The following is a 22,971-nucleotide window of genomic DNA, read 5'->3' as shown; positions in this document are numbered from 1 at the left end:
CTCAAATTTGTTTTTGTTTGAGAATGTTGTTTTCCAAGCCTTTTTCTGGTTCAAGAATTTCTGGTCATTGACTATTTGTGTAACTTATTGAGGTTGCTAGTAAAGCTGCCATTTTGAAAATTTTCATGAACTGTTAAAGAGAATTCCTTACCCAAATCTAGTCCCTAAGTAGTTATCCAGTATTTGCAGTTTTCCCTTCTCTTCTTTTTCCTTCCCCTTCTTCCCTTTTCTTCATTTGCCAGCAATGGTGAATCTCTAAAAAGTTCAGGGTTGCATGGGTTTATTTGAATGTTTATTTGGCAAAATCATTTAGATATTGAACTGAATATTGCACCAGATAATTTTCTCATGAATCTTCCAGTACTGGAAGTTTCTGGCCAAGAAACAAATGACCCAGAGCCTTTCCTATAGGATGGTATTTGTTGTTAGGTTTTTCTCCACTTTCGGCAAGTACTAATGGGGGAAGAAAGAACTGTGAAAATGAAGGGAAAATGATGGGGAGGGGGAAAGTGAATCATTTTCAAAGCAGATAAAGGAGTAGGTTCATGATTTATTTTAAGTTCTGAGCAAAACTGACTTAGGTACTTTCACCAAACTAGACCGCCAGGTTTTAGAATATGTGACTAGGCATGGTCCATAATGTGGAACTAATGCAATTTCTCCGTGTGTGGAGAGAACACAGATTATACTGTTTAGTAGTACTCTGCTCTACACATGGTGCTGCCTAAGACACCTTGGGATAAAAACTTGAGAAAAATTGTTACCAAGTTGCCCCAATTCAAACTCCAGCTTGCCAAAAAGGTTTCAGTAGAGCATGATGGGTAAAATGACATTGATTTCATATTTGATAATCATTGCCAAATCAATTAATAATCATTTTTGGAGAGGGCAAGCGATAAGGGCAGTTAAGAGTTACAAGAGTTGCAGACTTTTTTTTAAACAAAGCACCCATACTTTCCTTTGAAAGGAAAAAGTCTTTCTGTTTTGAATACCATAAAAATACAAACCCATGAATGCCTGGAGAAGTATGAAAAGAATGTATACAAAGCACAGTACAAAAGCAATCTTCTAGACTGTTAAAATAACAGACTGCTTAAGCATAACATGGAAAGATATTTAATTAGCATTAGAAAATAACTTGAGGATGAGCTATTTTCAGCCAACTGTGTATTTACTTTTTATTGCTTTCCTTAAGATTTAAGTTGTTACAAAGAAAAAAAAATCAATTTAGGAGCTCTAAATATTAAGCAGTGTACGGTATGTAAAATTATCTGCTGCAATTGGATATTTGCTATAAGGACATGACATATAATTATGCTTAAACATACAGGAAAACCGAACTTAATAATTTTTTAACTTAGTTTGTATTTTTTGTGAAATTTGTTTCCTTTTCATATTCCTTTACAGGTATGGCCAGTGTTGTTTTAAACCCTTTTATTTGCATTACATTAGCTATATCTAAGACTCCTCTATATTAAATATTGTGCGGTCATATAAATGCATGAGGCATGCCCACAAGACAGTCTTCAACTTGGAGAATTCACTGTCTCTGACAAGATGGATTCAAGGTAACAGGAGTAAAGGAAGAGTAGAAAAATTAAGGCCAGATTATAAATAGTGCACCTGGTGTGATCCAAAACTACCCTTTTTAATGCCAAGAAATGGGTAGAGGTCTGACAAGCTAGCACATGAGTGCTGAACAGCTTCAACTTGCTAATAGAAGTACAAGGATAATCCTTGAAACCTGATCCTCACTCTGTGGTAGTGGAAGGTATATAGCCAACATCTTATTCTGCTTATGGGCATTTGCAGCCCTGAGTCTCCTCCTGAAATTTGAACTCATTTTACCAATGATAAAATCTATAGTTTGAACTAGTCACCAGTTAATTCTTGTAACTATGTTTCATGCTACTAGATTTCATAATCTTTGTTTTCTGTCATGCATTTTCTGTACCTTATCTATACAGAGATTTTACAGAACAGATGCCAATCACAGACTGTCAGGTCCTTGGTGAGCTGGAGTCAGGAGACAGGAAGGGTTAAAGCCCAAGGCAGTTTTAAGGAGCAGAATCACCTCTGGAACATAAATCTGTGTAACACTTTAGGCACTTTGTCCACAGTCTTTCCTAGCTTTCATTTAAAGTTGACTTTAAAAAAGATTGGCTCTTAGATGGGAAATACCAAGGTGAGTCTAACCCCCACTGGAGTCAGTGACAACATTAACATTGTAATCAGACCCAAAACCAATATTCAGTGACAATTATGAACTTTGCTGAGCTCCTGCATGCTGGGGAAAGAGAGATGTTTCGAAAATAAAGGTAGTAATGTTGCCGTTAACTAGGTTATCCTTATTTGCTCTGGACTGAGCAATCAAACTGCATCATCCTCTGTGCTTGTTCTAGTCATCCACAGCTCCAACTGGTTTTGGTGTGCTCATCAAAGGAAGATTACAGTAAACGGACAGATGCTGGTTCATGTTGCCCAGTTATTCCCAGTAGAATCCACGGTCAGCACTAAGCTTTTCTTTCTGTCATAAATGTAGTCTGAAGTATCTGACTTTTCACTAGGGTTCTGAGCTGATTAAACCATTAATGAGAGACTGAAATTTATAGGTCTTTCGAGTAGCTTGCTGTGGGACAGTGCCTTTCATAACATTGCTAACTGTAATGGCAAAAATAGCTGTTAAAAATAACTTTATTCTTAAAAATCCCCCAAATCTAGTTAACTGTGCTTTTTCAAGGTCAAGATCTCTCTGATATTCTTTTCTTGAGGAGATTTGCTTGCCAGAAAGATGACTGCCATTTTAGAGACCTGCAAATCTTGCCTGGGAGCTTTCAGGAAGCTATCTGACCTTAACATGTGTTTTTCGAATGGAGGTTAAAAATGCAGTTTAACGATAATGAATAGCAATGAGGTAAAAGGCAAGGTAGCTAAATGAGAAACAAAAATGTGTTTGAACCATAATTCCATAATGTCATTAAAATCATATTAAAATTATCTCTATAGGAAAGATTTTCCAAACTGCGTGGAACTTTGCAGCACTAGTGGACACAACTGCATCACTGAGCTTAGTAGGAGATGTTTTACCTGAGTAATGAAGTGCTACTGTGCCCTGTTGGGGAAGGCACATTCCAGCATTCAAAACAGAAGGGAAGAATATGATCATCTGTAGACTCGAGCTGTGTGATGCCTCAAGACACAGGGGGAACAGACTCTCCTAAGCATTTCATAAAGCATCCATGTGTTCTTTCCCTGAAGAGTGCAACGTGCAGTACAGCACTGATGCTGTTAGATCAGTAACAAGGAATGGGGGAAAGGGGCAGTACAGTGTTCAGACTGTGAGGGAGTACTGTATTAATGGAGTAGGTTAACAGCTCCTCAGCCTGTCTGGTAAATCTGTGAGTGCAGATGTATTAATTTTACTAGGCTAGTTTTAATAAATACTATTAAATGCAAGACTTCTATTAAATTCAGCAGCTGCATTGTCTCTGAAGAGCCAGATCCTTTGCTGCATCAGAGGTTGATCTGGACTGGAACTGCACCTGGAGCACTGTATTTCTGCCTTCCATTGGCCAGAGCTTCAGTAGGTATAAAACAGGGCAACCCATTTCTAAGGGATGCTGTATAGAAATGAGTGTCAATCTGAAAGATCTACAGCTTCCTCTACAAGGAAATTAGGAAATACTTAAAAGCAAGCTAAGTATAAATTAATTATGAAAAGGGATTAAAACATGCAATATAACCAGAATATTAAAAATAAAATCACACATTTGAATCCAGTCCTACAGCCTGTGTCTATAATCAAATTGAGCTAATTTAAAAAAATCTCAATCCCTATAGCCATTTTTGTGGCAAGTATGTTCAAATGTTCAGTAACATTACAGACATGAGAAATTTTGGATTAATACATGTGTATGATCTGAGTGTAAGCATTGTGGCATTGTTGCAAATACTCACCAATTTATTTTAAACTTGTAAATCCTTAGTATATTATTTGATATTAGTATTAAGGAATTATACATGTGGAATGGTAATGAGTGGCTGCAATTTTATTAAAATAACACTCTAGTAGATTACTTCAGTAAATCTAGAAGATCATCAAGATAAATGAAGAAATTAATTAAAAAGACCTCAGAGGCTATATCCCCAGTAATTCTAGCTATTGTACAAAGAAGTGATGGTTATGAAATAAAAAGTTAACAAATTGAAGGATTCAGTACAGTTTGTTGTGAAATACTCCCCTTTATTTAAATTCTTATCCCAGAAGCACTCATTTCAGGGGTTATCAGTTTGGTGTAATCATCCATTATTTTCTTACTGTGCAAGAAAATAATAGCAGCTATTATGAACTTAATATTACTAGCAATAGCAGTCATTGATATTTAAGATAGGAAAAAGAACCACTGTTTTAACTGGAAGGAAGATTAAAGTAGCTCACATCACCTTGTGCAGTAAAAGGTAGGAAAAAAAAAAAGCTGTTTGCACCCAAATTTGAACTGATTATGTGTATATCAGAAGAGGCTGAAGTTCCCTATATTTGTTTACTTTTCCTGTGTCACAGCTGCATTAGATCAACAGGTACAGTTTAGTGCTTTGTGAACTCTAATATCCAAATACATGATAATTTTTCTTACACAGTAAGCATCATACACCAAACTATATCACTGTTTCCTTTTTTTTTTTTTTAAACATGTGCCTGTATGATTTTGTCACAGATATATTTGTTACTCCAGATACAGGCTTACAATATTTACCCAGCATTTTTCCCAGTGTGCTTTGCATTTTGGCTTTGATAGTAAGTCTGAAAATTTCAGACTTGTAGTCAATTTACATTTTACATTTAACATTTTACAACCATGCTGCAGTTACTTCATTTGCACATGCTAACTCATCCCCAACATAACTTACTGATCTTTGATTGGAGTTCAAACTAAGTCTTGTTTCCTCTTGTCTGAGAAGGCTATGAGCCTGTGTATACATGGTCACAGTTACCATGACTCATTTCATGTATGTTGAATTTGTAAGCCAATGTAATGTCTGTTTGAGCCTTCATTAGAGTAATGAACATTGACTGTTGTAGGAATCGATATATATCATGTCAGTAAACACAACTTGGCTATATAACACTTGCTCACTAAAACAGAAATGGAATCGAATAATGTGAGTCACCTGAGACTGCATTAGCTATCAGTTGTGTTCCTCATTACTGTTTCATTTCAAAGAATTTAAATACACAACATTTTTCTCATGGAATGATCTACAATCCTGCTTGGATTTTAAGCGCGTACAGAGCACTTTCTTTCTTGCTAGTTTAGTGATTGTCACTTTGTAGAATCCTCTCTAGTAGCACTTGTTCTCTCTCAGCTTGACAGGTGGCCTTCCTTTACTTTTGCCCTTTACATGCTTTGAATACTGATAGATGGGCTGTGACTTACCCTGTATCAGGCACGTACAGGAGAGAAAGATACAATGTTCCTGTTACGATTGTTGCTGATACTAAAGGCTACAAAGGGCTTCTATTCCTTAAAAAGGATGCTTAAAAAAGCTGCAGCAAGTTGATGACTCCAGATCAGAGTCATCTGATTTGATATTCATTTAAACATTTCATTTGACATTCATTTAAAATATCACAATACAGTTATGCGCCCATGCAGTTTTTCAGTGTAAGCATTTTATATTTCAGTAACAGAAATGTATCACTTTCTCTATTGAAGATACCCAAAATTTATCTATAGCTCTTTGAGTTCCTTCAAAAGCATCATAGTGACTTAGGTATCTAAGACCCTATAAAACAGATTAACTTAGATAAATGGATTTTAGGTATAGGTTTATAAGCTTTTGCGGTGAGTTTCAGCATGCTACCTTCCATTGAATCTTAATTACTAACTGAAGTTACAACATGCCCTTAACTTCTTTTTGAGCTGTAATAAGTCTCTTTGGAAGATAATAGTCTTGATAACAGTGAGCTGGATGCCTAAATTGCATAGGTGAAAACCTTACTACTTATTTTTTTATTCATTCCTCTTACCATGTCACCTAAAATCTTGATCACTCACTTCAACAGGCATTCTTCTAATTTAATAGACTGTGCTTGTCAAGACTGTATATCAGACCCTGCAGATGATCGGCTAAGTCCTTAGTAATCTGCCAAATAATGGGGTCTTGGGTGCTTTGGGAATAATTTGGCAGAGTGGGTTATGTTTCATTCTGGAGTTTAAATTGGACCTCTGTTTACTCATAATACAAAAAGAGCATTAAAAGTTTGATAGTCTATTTGAAATTCCTTTGAAAATATACCCCAGACTGGATCTTTTTTACTGCTTGTCTGATGTGAGACTCTTAAAAATCCATTCTTTCAGATCCATACTGCTATAAAACCAGAAACTTGTCAGAACCCTGCTGGCTGATGCAGTTACACCTTAAAAACTTTTAAGCTTGTGATAAACCGTAAACTCATTCCAGTTAAATACAAAGGAATCTTCTTCTTAAACTCTACGTTGTGTATCAGTACATCTCACAGTATATTTCACCTCCTTTTTCCCTTCACTTTATGCAAAACAAAATAATGCTTCATAGTAATTAAAGGCAGGGATCGTTAGTTTTCTAACCTAATTACAGCTGGACTAACTTTGAGGCATGTACTGTTCTTCCCTGTGAGATACCTGGTGTTCTACTGTGAAATAAAGAATAATTTCTTTTTTTTTTCCTTTTGCTTTGAGAGAATCACAGGTAGGGGAAAAAGCAGTAAAATGCTGATAAAGACAGTGCAGGTCTTTGTTGTGTAATGCAGCAGGCAGACTTTGCAGGAAGTGATGTGAGAATTTCCTTAGGTTTTATTTCTGTATAATACAACTTTTAAACTAAATCTGTAAGAGTGTTTAGGTTTGTGCTGCTGTACCAGAACTATGCCATTAATCTCTCTTCTTAGTCTGTCTGGGGTTCTCTTCAATAAGAGAGTTCCCTGGCTCCCAGTTGTGCATTCAGAGCTTTCCTGTAAAGGTGTACAGGAGAAGAATGCCTGGAGGATTGGATTTTCCAGTTTTCCCCACACCCCTAAGCCCTCTGGGAGCTACAGAGGCATGAAGTGTGGAAATTCTGTACAAGGATTTCTACTAAAGTTTGCTGGGGTTATTTGTGTATGTAGGGTTAGCTCAGTTGCACGGTAGCTCTCTTTCAATGCAATTTTGTTACAAAAAGTATATATTTGGCTTTTTCAGTCTCCTAATGACAAAAAAGCTGGGGGGTTGGGGAGTGTAGTCTCTAGTCTGCAAAGTGCTTTGTGATACTTCAGGTGCCGCAGGTTAGGCTGAACAAGGGTGACCAAGATCATTATTTTATAGCAAAACTTGTGATTAGCTTAGGAGGACTTGGCAAGATTATACAAAGAAAAGATGGTATCCTTTCAATCCTTTATAATGATTTCTTTATGTAGACTGGTCAGATCTATCAGATCATGTATAAGTAGATATATTCACTCATCGAAACTCTGCATTGGGAATTACCTTTTTGCACAGATGTCAAATACACAAAATTGTATTTTTATTTACCTGGATAGTTTTTGTTGTTTCTGCAGCAATTATATGCAAACTGGCAGAATTTTTCTGCTAGGTCTCTCGGTGACATGTTACTTTTTGTTCATTTGTTCCAAGTTGTAAGAACTTCCCTCCCCCCCCCCCCCCGCCCCCTTTAAGCACTGATCAGAATGTGGAGTGGGGCAACTGAAGTTACAGATTCAGTTAACCTAAACTAAATGTACTCGAGGCAAGAGCTGCTAAAAGATAGAGAGGAAAAAACTGAGGAGTAGATTTCAAAAACAAACAAAAGAGAAATTGAAGAAATGGCTGGTGTGTCGAGGTAAGACTAAAACATTAGTCTGTTGTAATGGTTGGTGTGGCTGGGTGAGTCTCCTGTCAAGAAGCTAGCAAAAATGGTGACCAACCCTTCTTACAGTAAATTTAACACCATGAATTAAAAGAACGGACTGCAGAAAGGGTAATTTCTCCTTCTCAGGAGGATTTCCCTGAAAGTGGTGTGGAGGACAGAAGACATTCAAGACGTATTTTAAATGATAGAAAGACCGAATTACCTACTGTCAGCTGGGGAGGAGGACTCCAGTAAACTCTAGAGTTCAAAATTCCTCTAATTTTGCTGGTTTGAATTTCTTTCAAACTCTAAACTACATTTGTAGACTACAGTAAGTGTTACAGCCTAGAGAACGAAACTGTTTTGGTAATTTGAGCAGATTAAAGGAGTCAAGTCTGACAAGCCTATAATGACATTCTATAATGATAAAAATGCATCTTGGATTAAATATTGCTATCAGTTACACTCATTCTTGACTTTCAACTAACAGGAAGTATATGTATCCAAATAAGAATAGAATTTGCATTACTACAGTTTCCAAAACTCTGGGAAGGATTTTCTCAGAGCATATTTTGTGATTTTAAAATGACCAAATTTATATAAACAACGGCTAAGGAATCCATTGTAATAGTGTTAAAGTTTGCTTCATAATAACTTGAGAGTTTGCTATTGTAAGTAAGTATTATTTAGATAATGTTCTCTATAAATGACCAAACTTGTAATTCTATTTACTTATCATTTAATAATAACAATAATAAAGTTTTAAAATACAACATTGCAGTAATATATTACTGGAGTTTCTTTGGTGAAGGTACCAGTCGATAATGCATGGAAGCTATATATTTATAAGTAACAAACTTAATTAGCTAGGACATTATAAGATATTTTTCTTCTCTGTTTATAATTAATTTCTGAGGGGATCTGATTTTCAGATGGTGAAACATTTTTCTGTTCAATACTTATGATTATTTCTAGTTTTTCAAAAGCTGTTCTATAAAGGCCCAGTGCGGAAAACACTTATGCATATGAATAAATTGTCTTGAAACTGATTTAGTGCAGATCAACTTAAATCAATAAGATTACTCATGTGAATTCCTTTGCTCACATTTGTAACTCTTTACAAGATCAAGGCCATACTTCACTAAAGAGCACAAGAGTTGCCTTTTTACCTAAGCTTGAACTGTGGCATCTGGCCAGTCTGTGAAAGTTACTGCTGATGATGGTGGGCTATGCACAACTTCTGACCTCCACATTCAGGAGACTGAAACTCTATAAAGCATGAGGTAGTTAAAATAAGGAGGCAGATCTCTTAATTCTCAGTTTTTACTGATGTTCAGGTTGGAGCTCAATAAATGTTTGTCAGTACATCTCAAATACACTAATTCAGCTTCTGCATGCGAAGACAGTGGCAAGAGCTTGTCATTCTGTGGTTGCTCCCTCCCTAAAATTTAAAACCTCTAGCTGAAGAAATCACACGCCATCCTTTTATTTCTGGATTATAGTTTTTATTATTCAGCTTTTTATTTCTTAAAATGAATTTAGAGATTATAAAGTAGTAATGATTGTATTTTTGAAGTAATGGAGCTTTCTCTAGTAGACTTATTTACCTGCTGATCATCTGTTTTAGATCCAAGAGACATCAAGAAATTTATTTTAAAATACAATATTCTTGAAGAAGCATCTGCTCAATTTCTCTTAAAGATACTGTTCTCAAAAGCAACATTCAGAAAAATACTATTTACTCTATTTTATTTAAGTAGATAAATTTAATGAAGGAATCCCATTGGATGACAATGACTCCCTTACATGTATAGAGTGACCAAGCTTTACGTAAATGTTGATAATCAGTGAGGTGGGTCTACAGTGACATTTTCCCTGAGCAATAACAAGACCGTCAATGAAAATTATACTAATTAGTTTTGTGATTGCAGAGAAGCTTGCTGAATAATTGTCTCTGAATCTTAAGAGTAATTTTAAAGCATGGTAAAAAAAGGTTTACCTGACTGATGCTTTGTTTGTATTGATGCCCACTGATTGCTTATTTTCGGAAGTTAGTCATATCATCACAGGGGGAACATAAACTAAACCTATTCGTTTGTGGGAGCAGTCATATTGTCATAATTCAGGCAAAATTTCCATGAAGCCAGCAGGAGTGTGTATAAAGATACATTTAGAACCAGCAGAAATTCTGTAATTTCTGCCTTATGTTGAAAGAAATTCCATTCTGTTGTCATTGTTATTCCTGGACTTGCACACAAAGGAAAGACTGTAGATTACATAGATGTGTGATAGGTGCAGATCAGTTTGATGGCTCTCTAATCTCCTTAATCTCCAAGGAGCGTGACTGTTCAGTAACACTGCAAGTCCATTGCTCTAGAGAATATCTTTGATTCCGTTAACAATCTCTTCTGCCCATGTCATTCTTTGAGTTACACTGTACTAAAATGATCATTCTCATTTTCCTCTCTTCACCACTGTAGTAGTTTCTCTGGGTCCTGCTTCTCTTGGCTGCACAGTTTTCAGAATGATGCTGCCTGTGTATTCCAGAAGCATTAATGGTCTTATGGCCTTTATTTTTCGAATACCATTTTTTCTTCTTGCATTCACTTTAAAATAGTGCTTGAAAATTCATTTGTTCCTGTGATCTCCTTCACTAGACCTTCTTATAGCCATTATTGTTATTAGTACTTCATTTATAACTCCGGACAGCCCAGCTGAAGTACATGCCCCATTGCATTTGGCTTGTGCAGAAACATAGTGAAAGCGCAGCAGTTTGTAAGGCAGTTTGAACAAACGGCTGGAGTACAAGCAGAGGCAGAGAGAAGTAAAGTGATAGTCCCGATGTGATTATACCATTAAACACAGGAAGGGATTGAAGAGTCCTGAGACAGCTGTGTGTATTTCATGCTGTTTTGTCATCTATTGACTTCTCTGCTCTTTTGACTAGTCTGAGAACCACTTCTTAACTGTCCTATCCTACCAATGTGCCTTTGTTGTAAGACCATAGTCCTCTGAAGACCCTGCCATCTGGAACAGCCTTTCCAAGGCTCTCTGCCTCATTCTCTTGCTCTGTCTTCTAAAATCTCTTTGGAAAACAGCTTTTCTCACTTATCTGAGCCTCTTAATACTATATTTCATCTCTTCCATTATAAGCTATTTAATTTAGTGATGACATTATTCTAATCTGTAAAGCATTTTAGAATACAGTTTGGAAGACAAATGCCCTGTGATATAATGTTATATTATACTGTACACTTTCTTTACAGAAAGTAACACCTTTATTTGAAGACAATGATCAGCACAATGTATTTTTTATAATTTTCTAGTATGTCCTTTTGAGTTAGTGTTTGCTACTAGTAAAATACAAGTAAAGTTGATTTTTAAGGTTTTTTTGAAGGTGTGAAGGTGTCTAGAGTCAGACTACTTTGATAACAGGATGACAGTCACTTGTGCTTATTTCAAGTCATATGTGAAAGGAGCACAGTAGTAGTAAAACAGTTCCTTTTCCGGTATGTAGTTTTCTCACCAGGGTTAACCATCACACATGTGAGGGAGGCATAACTGAATTACAGGAAATTCAGACTTAGGGTGACTGGAGACCAAGACTTGTTAATGAGGAAAGGGACTTGTGTAATTCCCGATTCTGTGCCATCTGATTCATTATTGTTTATACAGACATGGGCTCCTGGATCTGAAACTGCAAGTTGTAAGGGATGATATTGCTACTAGTGCCTGATAAGCTTTTTAATGAAGGGAAACATTTTTGTTCCATTTGCAAATATGGAAATTTGGTTTACATATATGGAGACTAATAGGCTACTGGAGTAGAGAAAGAAAATCTGTTAGAAGGAGGATGGCCTGATTCTATGGCAGGAGCATAGTAACATATCTGGTGAAGGCCCCATATATGAGGAAAGAACTTGGGAAAAACAAGCAATTGGAGGTTGGCACTGAGTGGATGTCAGATGTGTGACTATGTCTTCCATGAATTGTCTCCCAGAAAGCTGAAGGACAGCACAAAATTATCTTTCCTTAGAGATTCATTCACTGATGATGTTAATGACTGTCAGTTATGTTCAATTTGATAGTTACCAACTGAAATGATTGATTGTAGCTATGCTGTACATGGATATAGTTATCAAAATGTCCCTGCACTTTAGTTATTTGTAAAAAAATTTTAGCTTGTTAGCCTTACGGTTTGGTGGTTACTACTCTCTTGATAGGACTATACACATCACTAGTATATGTCCTGCTGGTTCTTAGTTTGCATGTGTGATGGGAGTATTGGAACGTGTTGCGAAGGGAAGCCAATTTACAAATTTACACTAGCTGGTTTGCTGCTTCAGTAGGACTGGTGCATATGTTCACTTGCTTGGGAGATGATAGAAAGCTGCCTAAGAAAAGCCAGGATACCCAGCATAAAAATTTATGATTTTTGAAAATCAGTTTGATACAATCCAAGGTATATAGTCTACCCAAAGAAAAGGGAAATCAAATATAATAAGGCAGTTGCACTAAAGCATGGCAGACAGTCATGGCTACCTAAGCTTTTTATGAAAGGCCTTTGCCCTGGGGTGTGCCTTCGTGACTTCATGCTATCTACCCTACAGCAACTAAGGTACCTCATTCTTTTATTTGAGTTTTTTAGAAGAGGGAAACATCTTGAAAGCCACTTAACGATGAATCACTCTGATTACCTGATTGAGCACTGGAAATACAATTCCAGATTTAGTCAAGTGGGTTGTTAAATTTCATCATTTACTACCAAAAGCTGTGAAGTATTAATGTTGTTAATAAAGCTGAAGAGATAGCAGTGCAGGCTATACCAAAGAATATTGGTTTTATTAAACTTTTGCCTCACCTTATTTTGGTAATCACTTTTTGGGAGAGGTAAGGATTAATTTCTGATGAAGCAGTCAGACAGAAATATTAAAAGATAATACAGGTTACACGGGTGATGGACAGAGAAGGACATTGTATTGACTTCTGTTTAACACACTTTGTTTGTAGTGTGTTTCTGGCATTGTTCATGACATCACTATCACCGTGTCTTGATTTTGGGAAGACAGCTCCCAGAAGCTTGCTCTGTTCGCCAGCTGAGCCCCTTGTGTGATGCCATATCAATTGTGGAAACCCGGCTACTGGCTTCCTCAAACCTTTCAAGAGGTGTTGTTGCCATGAAGGCTTTCAGCTCAGGAGATCCTGTGTTCAGAAAGGAAAGAGATGGAGAAATAATTCAGATGCTTGGCCACAGGTGTTAAGTGTCAGTTTAGATACACTAGTTTGACCTGTCTGTATGGGGCTGGTACATGTGACAGAGGACACACAGGAGACTCATGCTCCTCTGGAGTGGCCAATAGAAGCTAAGCAGGATGTTCCATGCACATTCCACTTGGGAAATTCCACTTGAACTTCTTTACTGTGCGGGTGGTTGAGCACTGGAACAGCTTGCACAGAGAGGTTGTGGAGTCTCCATTCTTGGAGATGCTCAAAACCTGACTGGAAATGGTCTTTACCCATCCCATCACTGGAATGGAACCCATCTCATTACTAGTTAAATCTTGCAAGCACTGTAACTTCTGACTGGACTCAAGAGATCAAAATTCATATTTATGTAAAATCTAGTTTTTCCCAAGTTCAGAGGGGGAAGAATTTATAGATTCTGGTTTGGCTGGTTACACAGTGAGAAACTTGAGGCATGAAGCTTGGATTCAGATGCAATTCCATATCCGAACTGCCTTGAAGATTCAGGTGTGGGCTTGGGCTCATTGTCCTAATGTATTACATTAATGCTATAGATAAACTTCCATTACAATGATGCTTTAAGCACCATATTAGAAGCAGACTAATTATCATTTAATGCAATTCAATGCCAAGGTTTGTCATTTGATGAGGCTAGCCCGGTGGAAAATGTAAATCTGTTAGTACTAGTGTCCTTACGAACTTTATATTGCAGGAAGATTAAAAATATGTGGTTGGAATATTTATTCACAGTCATGAGTCACAGAGTGACATACCGCACTATCATAAAAATGCTAGCACCCATTTTCTTATTCATATATAGTCTTAAGAAAAAGATTAATCTGATCCTAGTCGTAATTTATATGGACCTACATGCTCTGCTCTTATTCTTAAACAGTACTTAGGGGAAAACATGCCTGCACATCTCTGTATTTATCTCAAAGGCATTCCACAGATGAGCATTAGTTCTGTATTATCATAGGGACATGAAGAATGAACCCTGTGAGACATCAAATCTAAATCCCTGCTATCACAGGAAAGTTTCCTAATACAGGGAGATAGCCTAAACTCACTGAATAACTCTCCTGTCCCTTTTTGATGCTTCTCTGGCCATTCTTATTTTCTTCTGCTGATCTTCATCCCAACTGTTCTAACAAGTAATTTCCAGTGTGACACCTAATCAGATGTTTTACTGAAGTCTGGATAGATTATATCTATCTCATTTCCCCTTCCAAGAAACTAGTTCTCTTACATAAAAAAAAAAAAAAAGGAAGACCCAGTAGGTCAGTATGGCTAAACTGTCCTAGGAACCCTACGCTCCATTGGATTGTTTTCTTCCATTTCCTTCTAGGTCTTTTATGTTTTTTTTCCTCCTTAAAGAATGCTTAAGATCTTATGTGCCATTGAGCCACAAAAACAGGATTGCCCTCATCACTTTTCCCTCAATTTTAAAAGAAAATATTTCTTTCACTGCTCTCCAGCCACAGAGAGTCATTTGGAGTCCATTAATTAAAAATAATTTTTGAGACTTGATAATTCATATGCCAGTTATTTTAACATTTTGGGATGGTAATTCTCTGATCGTGATGACTTACAGAGTTAGTATTTTGTTTCATCTCAACTGCGGTCATTTCTGCTACTGTGCTCACATCTTAGCTGTCATACCTTTGCCCTGGGTTTAGTACTGCTGTTACTAAAAATTGGGGCAGAATATTTGTTTAGGTTTTGGACTATATCTAGATGATGCTTTATTTTATTGTATAAGAGCTGCACTTTGTTTTTCCCTGTTGTTCTTTTATTCATGTGATGAAGGTTTCTTGTGCTGTTTGTTTTCATTTCTGTTGAAAAGCATTTTGACTTTTGACAGTTCTCACTTTCTGGCTCCCCAGATAGAGTTTCTTTGCTTTGAGTTCTTTTTTCTGTTCTCTGTGGGCTTTTTCTTAGTACCTTTTCTGAGGCAGTTGTTCCTTCAATTAAAGAAGGAGTAAGTGTCCAATCTGTGTCTGAAAATTTCAAAGTTTTCCATGAGCATACTATGCTCAAATGTATTTATCTCTAAATAAACAAATTCATATAATGTGCATATTTGATGTGCAAATATGACCATAAGATCTATAGAAAACCCCTCAAACTATTCCAACAGAAATTATTCTACAATTCCTCTTCAAAATCTTTTCAAACCAAACTATTTTACCTGCACTATCATTTCTTATCTCCTGCGAACTTACTATATTATTAACGTATAGTGCTGACCACTGCTTTTTTCATCACTTTTTTCTGAACAGCTTTCAAATACATATATTCTAGTTGTTATTATTTCCCTGAGTTTCTTTTACCGAAATTTTTATTTTGTTCTCAACTGGAAGTCACACAGTGCTTCTGACTGCTGCCTTCCCTCCACATCATCTCACTCATTCCAAATAATGTCAGCATGGGAAGGTGAAAAATGAAACAAAATGTGCTTATTTTTTGGCAGTGATAATGCGTAGCTTCAGAAATGTATCAATGTTAAACCGTCCAAAGGAATATTATGTGTTAAGGCTATGTCTTCAAACCAAACGTGTTCTCTTCTTAAATGGCGTGCACTGCCGGATGATGTGTCACTCCAGAGCTGGTTTAACTCCCTTTTCTGATAGCTGATAACATAAACAAAGATCTTAATTAGAAAACAAAAACAGTGACAAAAAAGTGGCTCTATATTTAAGGGTTCCCATCTTGGGACATCGAAAGGATCCCAGTTTTTTCACAAGGGAACATTCGGTGAATTTAGATGGAGGCATCTGGAACAGTCATTGCAAAAGCTAGAGGCCATTGTCCTTTATTGATAGAAGGTGCAAGCTGCAGTCAGTATCATATGCAAATTAGAAACTTCTGTAGGTTTTAGCAATATAAGAGTTTTAGACACAAACACAAAATGGGTAAATTAGAGCTTTTCGTGCATCAGTATGTATAAACCTCTCATTGATACTGATCTACCTGAAGTTCATATTTAATTATGCAACATTTAGCATAGAAGAAATATTTTAAGATTAATAATATTGCATAGTATTATACAATGTGTATAGTATGCACATGAAAGATTATAAAGGAGGCTTCTACAGTGGGCTATAGCTGTTCATAGCAATGCATCTCTTTTGAAAGGGAGGTCAACATTTTAAAGAAAGTTCTAAGTGTTTTGATAAAACACTCAATATTTGAACTAATCCCTTGTAATATTTTTGCAACTTTACTAAAATGAGGAAGGAAGGTGCTTGAAAAAATTTGAAAAAGTTAAAATTTTTTACTTAAATTTTTAACTTAGAAAAAATCTACTGCAGAGGAGGAGAAGAGGTTTGGGAACGTAAAGACTAGCCTTCAGCTCCTGATTGGGTATTAGATGTTTCATTTTCTTTCCTCTTTTCTTCTGAGCCCTGATAGCTTCCCTTCTGTTTGAATGGACTCAAGGGTGTGAGCAGGTTTGGCATGTTGCTAGGTGGACAGCTGTCTTTAAATCTTGCATACTGTAGGGCATCTCTGAGGTTCAGACAAATGGTTTGGACTGCTTTCCAAATGAAATCATCCAAAAAAGACTTAACTAGATAATGTTGGCTGTGACTCAACAGAGACACTTCCAGACCTGAATCACCTCTGTCGCCAGAGGACACAGGACTTGTGAGTATGGCAGCAAGAATATGAAATAAGGAGATGTGTGTTGGTAACACGATATAGTCTTTGGTTAAGGGAGAAAAGCTTCTGAAAAGGGTCTTTCAGTGCATAAGAACTAAAGCTGTGAATTTCAAGATCTTTCTAGTGTGATTGTCTGATGCATTCTTTCAACAAACAAAACTATTGAGGAAAAGAAAACCTCATTCCTGTTGAAAAAATATGTATGGCACAATAAAGTCTTTTTATTACTTTGCTATATTAGTCTCCTTGTCACATGCTGGTATTATGTAATGAACCAGTATCTTTAACATAACAAAATTCCCACTGTTATTGGCAACATGACTGACATTTTGTTTGGACATAATTACATGATTTCTTTTATACCATGAAGTATAGTATAAAAGTATGGTGCAGTTCCTGCACAGGCTTGCTTTTCTAGTTAAGCTACTATCAGCAAATGCTTAATGCTCAGCTTAATGCAGCTGTCCTTGGTGCCTCCAGTGTTGTCAAGTTAGTACCTCTTTTGAGCACAACAGGGGAAAAACAGTAAGTTTTAAAAAGCTATACACATCAAAGTTTACAGGTGTATTTACAGACATTTTTAAATAGCCATGAATCTTTAGTTGATCCTATTTGTGTGTAAAAGCTAGAACCAAAATGTTCTCTACTAAAGTGTTCAATAAAACAGCAGTCTGTGAGTAATTAACATGCCACAGGCATGTGCGAAAGCAAATACAGATTTTACTGGGGAAAACTAGTTTTCATTTATGGCAAAATCTTGCAAAGGCTTTCCAATGAGCCCTATTTTTAGTAACTATCTATGTATTTTTGGGCATCTTCTGCGTAGTATAATACCACCCAGCAGATTATGTCCTATCAAAAGAATAAGAAAGGCAACACAGCATTGTTATTCTCTGAGCACATAGTGACTTGTATTTTTATAAGCCTTCTTTAAACAGTTTAATTTCTGGTAATTAAAGTGGCTGCAATTTTTCAGATTAGAAGGGTTTAGTGTTTATTAAGAGGTTGCCTTCTGTGTTGCAGGATGGTTATCAGCATGGGTCCAGTCTGGTATTACCAAAGACAGTATTCAGAGGGAGGGCTTTTTCCTACCTCTTTCCTTTTTAAGCTGAAGGAAGAAATTAGAAGTGTAAAGGCTTCTGTCCTTATTCATGCTCTGCTGATCACAGATTTTCTGTACAACTTGTATAAGTAGCTAGTGCCATATTTTATGGCAATGCAGACCAGATCACCCCAAATCAGTATTCTCCCTCTTTAGTGAACCTCAGTACAGGTTCTGGGAAGCATGCCAGGTGCGTGAGGGGATTTCACAAGCGGGGTGGTGGTGGGGAGGGCAAAGATTTAGCAAAAAGGAAGGGGATGGCAGGTTATATGATGTAATCTCTTCTCATAACATTTTTGACATAGTGGAAAAATTGAGTATATGAGCTTAAGGTGCCCTCAGGCATCTTGGCTTGCCAGTGGTGCTTACTCAGCAAATCACTGACCTTGGCATTGTTACAGAATCATATTTGCCCACAGATGAACTACTCTTGAAGCATTTATCCAAATTCCAAGGTACAAAGGCACTTGGGTGCCTTACTCTAACAGACTTCTGAAGTTGATTAGAATTGACATTGCACTGCAGAATATTTTGATTCAACAGTCTGCTATTTTCCATGAAAACCCAATACATAGGGAAATATCACATCAGTTCTAAAACTTGCTGTCTAATGTTATCTGACTTGTCTAAGGAGGCTTTTAGACATGATTCTAAGGCTCCCAAGTTTTTGGTTGTATCCCTATCACTGATACCTTCTCATAAAGTTTAGTAGGTTATTCAAATACAAATCCCTGAAGTGCTGAGAAACGCATCTCTTAGGCCTTCATCCAAAAAATTAAAATTTTTCTCTTCTGACAGAAAATTGAAGCTGTCTCTGTAAGGAAGCTTCTAATGGATTTGGTACTTCTACATTCTGTGGTGGAATGGTGAGGAAAGTAATCTGACACCTGCTATGTAGGAATGGTTCAGAAATAACACCTATATATGCAGATGTGTCTATTCAACATTATAATTGTAAAATTGATTACTTTTAAAATATCTAAATTTGTGATTGTATGATAAGGTGGGATTTAAAAAAAATCAAAATTTTAATTTTAAAAACAGGATTCATATTTTTCAAAGACAGTGTTGTTTTTAAATCTGCAGTATTTTGAAACCTTAATATGTTACCTGATCATACCGCTGACAAACTGGATTGCTATGGGATTGTTACAGTGATGTTTTATTAGATTCAATTTTAAAAACAGACGAATGCTGTGTTTTCTATCTTACTTCATTAAAAGTAGAGCATCATTGCTACAGGTTTCAGGACATCCAAAATGCTAACATTCAATTGTTCTTCCAGCTTTAGTTCCCAGGACTGTTTCTTACAGTAAATTATATTTGATATATTCTTGTTACTAAAGTATTATTATTTTTTGATGGCTGATTATGATGTAAAATTACTAGAGATGCAGGGTTTAGGACATTGATCTAAAAATACTAGATACATCAGGCTAGCATACTGGGGCAAAGTATTCCCTGGTGTAGGTGTGAAACTGTGCTAAATACTACATACTTAAATTCAGACCTTCTCAGTGGTGTAAAAATGTCCTGAATACAGGACAAAGTCAGTGAGAGAATCCTGTGATGCATGTTGGTCACCTCTTGAAGTTCTCACTGTGCAAGTGGATTGGAGAGGGTGTCCTGCAGAGTGAGTGCTGTGAAGTCTGCAAGCCACCTGGCTATAACATGCTCCCTAACCTCTGCTCTTTGCCATGAAGAAAGATCTCTTGTCCTTCAGGTCTGACTTTTCCAGAATTTATGCAGTTTTTTTTTCCTCTCCTACAGCAGGCACTATATCTCCCAGTTCTGCAAACACTATTTCCTTTTCTTGCTCTCTATTTTCTCTATTCACAAAGTCAGCCAAGGTACTAGATAATGTTAAGCATCTCATTAGCATTCAGGAGACTGTATCAGCACTCACCTAGGGATTCAATTCCAGGCCAGGAGTCATCGACAATACATTTTCTACAGCCTCCTGTCTTGCTACTCCCTTTGTTTCAATTGGCAACTTCAAACTTCTCACATTTCTGTTCTTTGAATAATATTCCCAGAATCTCAAGCTTTTGCCATGCATAATATCATTTCTGCATTTCTTGTTACAGTATGAAGAAGTATTTTCTGGGTCATAGCAGGCTATTAGCTAAGGAGTAAGTAACCTTAAGAGTTACGAGTGAGGACTGCTTTTAAAGAAAAAAGAGGGTCAAGTTGAAACACCTGAAATCAAAGACAAGAATGGACCACTTGAAGGTAGGGTAGAGAAAATATATGTAGTCTTTGCAACAAAGAAATGAAATAGCTCAGAGAAGGCTGAGACGCCTTAGGTTAACTGTCTACGCTCCTGGAGAAGAGACGTCAAGGGGAATGGCATTGGCTTGGCTGAATGCACTGCAATACTTGGCTTTTTCCAGTGTACTCTTGGTAGATGAATATTCTTCCCACTCAGCTATCTATTTGTATTCAGATTTTTACATCCCAGGATGCAGGTTTAGGCTTCTAAAAGGTGAGTGTCTTCCTGATCGGCTGTGCATACTTCTCACTTGGTTATCTGGTGTTGCCTTGTGAAAGTGCCCCGGTGCTACACTGTCCATTTAGGTGTCGGACCTGGAAGTGGGGCCTGGTGAACAGCCAGGAGCCAGTCTCCCAGGCATGCCAACACGTATGCTGTATCCTGCCTTTAGGCTTCGTCTGATATCAGAAGAGTCTGTTGTACAAGGGTATAGGTAAATCTGGGAGCCCTCCAGTTGCCTCCTGGCTATTGAACCTCATCTTAAAGACTGGTGTAGACACAGATAGTGTTCTCCAGCTTTGACAGCAACTGTCAAACTGAGTGGAGAATTGAGTTGCCTTTATATAGCCAGTTTTCTTTTATGTGTTGTTTTTTCTTCTATTTGTATCCCAGCAACAACTAAATCCTTTGTTCAGTTTTCCTCTGGAATTGATAAAACTGTGGAATATTTCTTGCCAGAACATTATTTTTATGCATGACAACTGCCCAGATAAATATGTTATTAAAAACATGTTTATTGAAACAAGTAAATAAATCTTTATCAAGGCAAGTGGTGGTAGAGTGATTCCTGCATTACATCCATTTAAAAATTTGTCAGTCCCTCTCTGAGTAATGTCCGTGCATATACAGTACCTTTATGAACCTGACTCCCCTTGAACACTTACATTTGCCAAAGAATTAGAAGGCCCATTCATCAGAAGGGCATAATACAATGCAAAGAGTGCATCTGTTTGGTGGGTGTTATCTTCACGGTGACACAGAGGCTGTGGCTCTGCTAAGCTTCTGTAGTATTTAATTCTTGTTCTTTGGGTGCACTGTGAGCTATCTGAAATCCATTCATTCCTGCTGGGACCTTTTCAGAATAACTGCTTAACAGAGGATTATTCTATACTAATAAATTCCTGAAAATGTTGTAAATGTGAAGTATAGAAGTTGTAGACTTAAACTTTCATGTCTGCACAACTTGCAAGTTCTGAGTAAGGCTCGTGTGAACAGACACATTAACCATTTTTCTTCTATTTATCTGTTTGTGAAATGTTTAAATTTGCTCTCTCCTTTTAAATAGTATATTCCCAGCCTTAACCTTTAGTGTTCATTTCACTTCAAAAATATAAAAAGATTTACTACTATAATATCTCTTGCGAAACATATCTGGAGACTTAAAACATTACAAAAAAGCAAAAATTATTTTAAGGAACTTTTTATATCAATATGAGTATTCTGTCTTTCTGGTAAGCCTGATGTTTTCAAAGCTCGGGAATGTAGGGGCTTTACTGATATCATCAGCTCAGATATTCAGTAAGTTGGGAGGATCTGTTCTGTGTTACCAGAAACAATGGGGGGAAAATGCATATTTTCCATCAAATCTAATTTGTGTGTATATGTATATATATATATATATATGAGAGTTAGTGTATATATTAATATATTTTATATATATAGGGGTTATTTAAATAACTCCAAAATCTTTTCCAAACTCTACTGGGATGTGTCTAGTGTAATATAGTTGAATCCAATTTATTCTGGCATTGTGTTGGGGTAATGGAGATGGTGAAACTCACTGAGCTCCCCATTACTCCATTACCTTTTGAGGAGACTGTACCAACAGAGCTACTATATATATCAATGCTGTCCCTCTCCATTCTCTAGGAAGCCCCTCTTCTTCTGAGGATGTTCTTTATGCAGGGGATTCCAGACTGCTATCAGCCTAGAAGATGCCAGCACCTCTCCCCCTCTACTCCCCCAAAACTGAATGGCATCAGGGCACGATTGGTTTGACTTTGCAAATAAGACTAAAACGGAGTATATACTCTATCTTATTAAGAGTAACATAGTAATTACTCTGCAGGAGTAACTCACCTTTATTGTGGCAAGCTGCTTGCCCAGCTTGGTGGTCCTCCTAATGCTGCCTTTGTCCTGTAGACTGTGTACTTTTGTGAAATATTTTTCTGTTGATTAATGATGCAGTTTACTCTAGACTGAATAATAAGCAAAGGACTATATTTTTGGCACTCTTTGGCACATGGGCTAGATCAAAATGTGGTCACGTTCCTCTCTTCTGGGTAGTATTTCTACACTGGGATTGATGTGTCGGAAAACTGCTTCCTGGTGTGCAGTCTGCTGAAGGAACAATAGTTAAGGCACAAAAAATGTTGAGAGCGCTAAGACAGTGAGGCAGCTTGCTACAACAAAAGACCAAATGGTCTGAGGGCCTGAAGTAGAAGTTAACCCATGTAACCCCTGGAACTGCTAGAAATAATGGTGATTAGGTGGATAAAAAGCTTGTCTTAGCTATTCTGCCAGTTATTGTAAAGCTCTGACTTCTGACTTTCTGTAGGATCACTAGAGAAGACTAACCAGGTTCCCCTACCTGTCTGGATTTAGTTTCTCTCCTCATTTGCCTTAGCGCTGCCATTTTCTCCAGCTGACTAAGACTTTTCTCCAGTCAGGGTTCTTGTAACCTCCATACGCCCTGCCTATCCGTCTTTAGCACTTTTATGTCATCAGTTCTCCGTTTCTGCTTGCCTAGGACTACCTCTTTTTGGGTACAGAACCACACCAGAGATCTCTGCTGGACCCAGATGGGTGTATTCAGAGCCAGGTAGCC

The sequence above is a fragment of the Dromaius novaehollandiae genome, chromosome 9, assembly GCF_036370855.1.
Source record: "Dromaius novaehollandiae isolate bDroNov1 chromosome 9, bDroNov1.hap1, whole genome shotgun sequence".
Classification (NCBI taxonomy): domain Eukaryota; kingdom Metazoa; phylum Chordata; class Aves; order Casuariiformes; family Dromaiidae; genus Dromaius; species Dromaius novaehollandiae.
The sequence above is the reverse complement of the archived record's forward strand: the minus strand, read 5'-3'. Positions refer to the sequence as shown.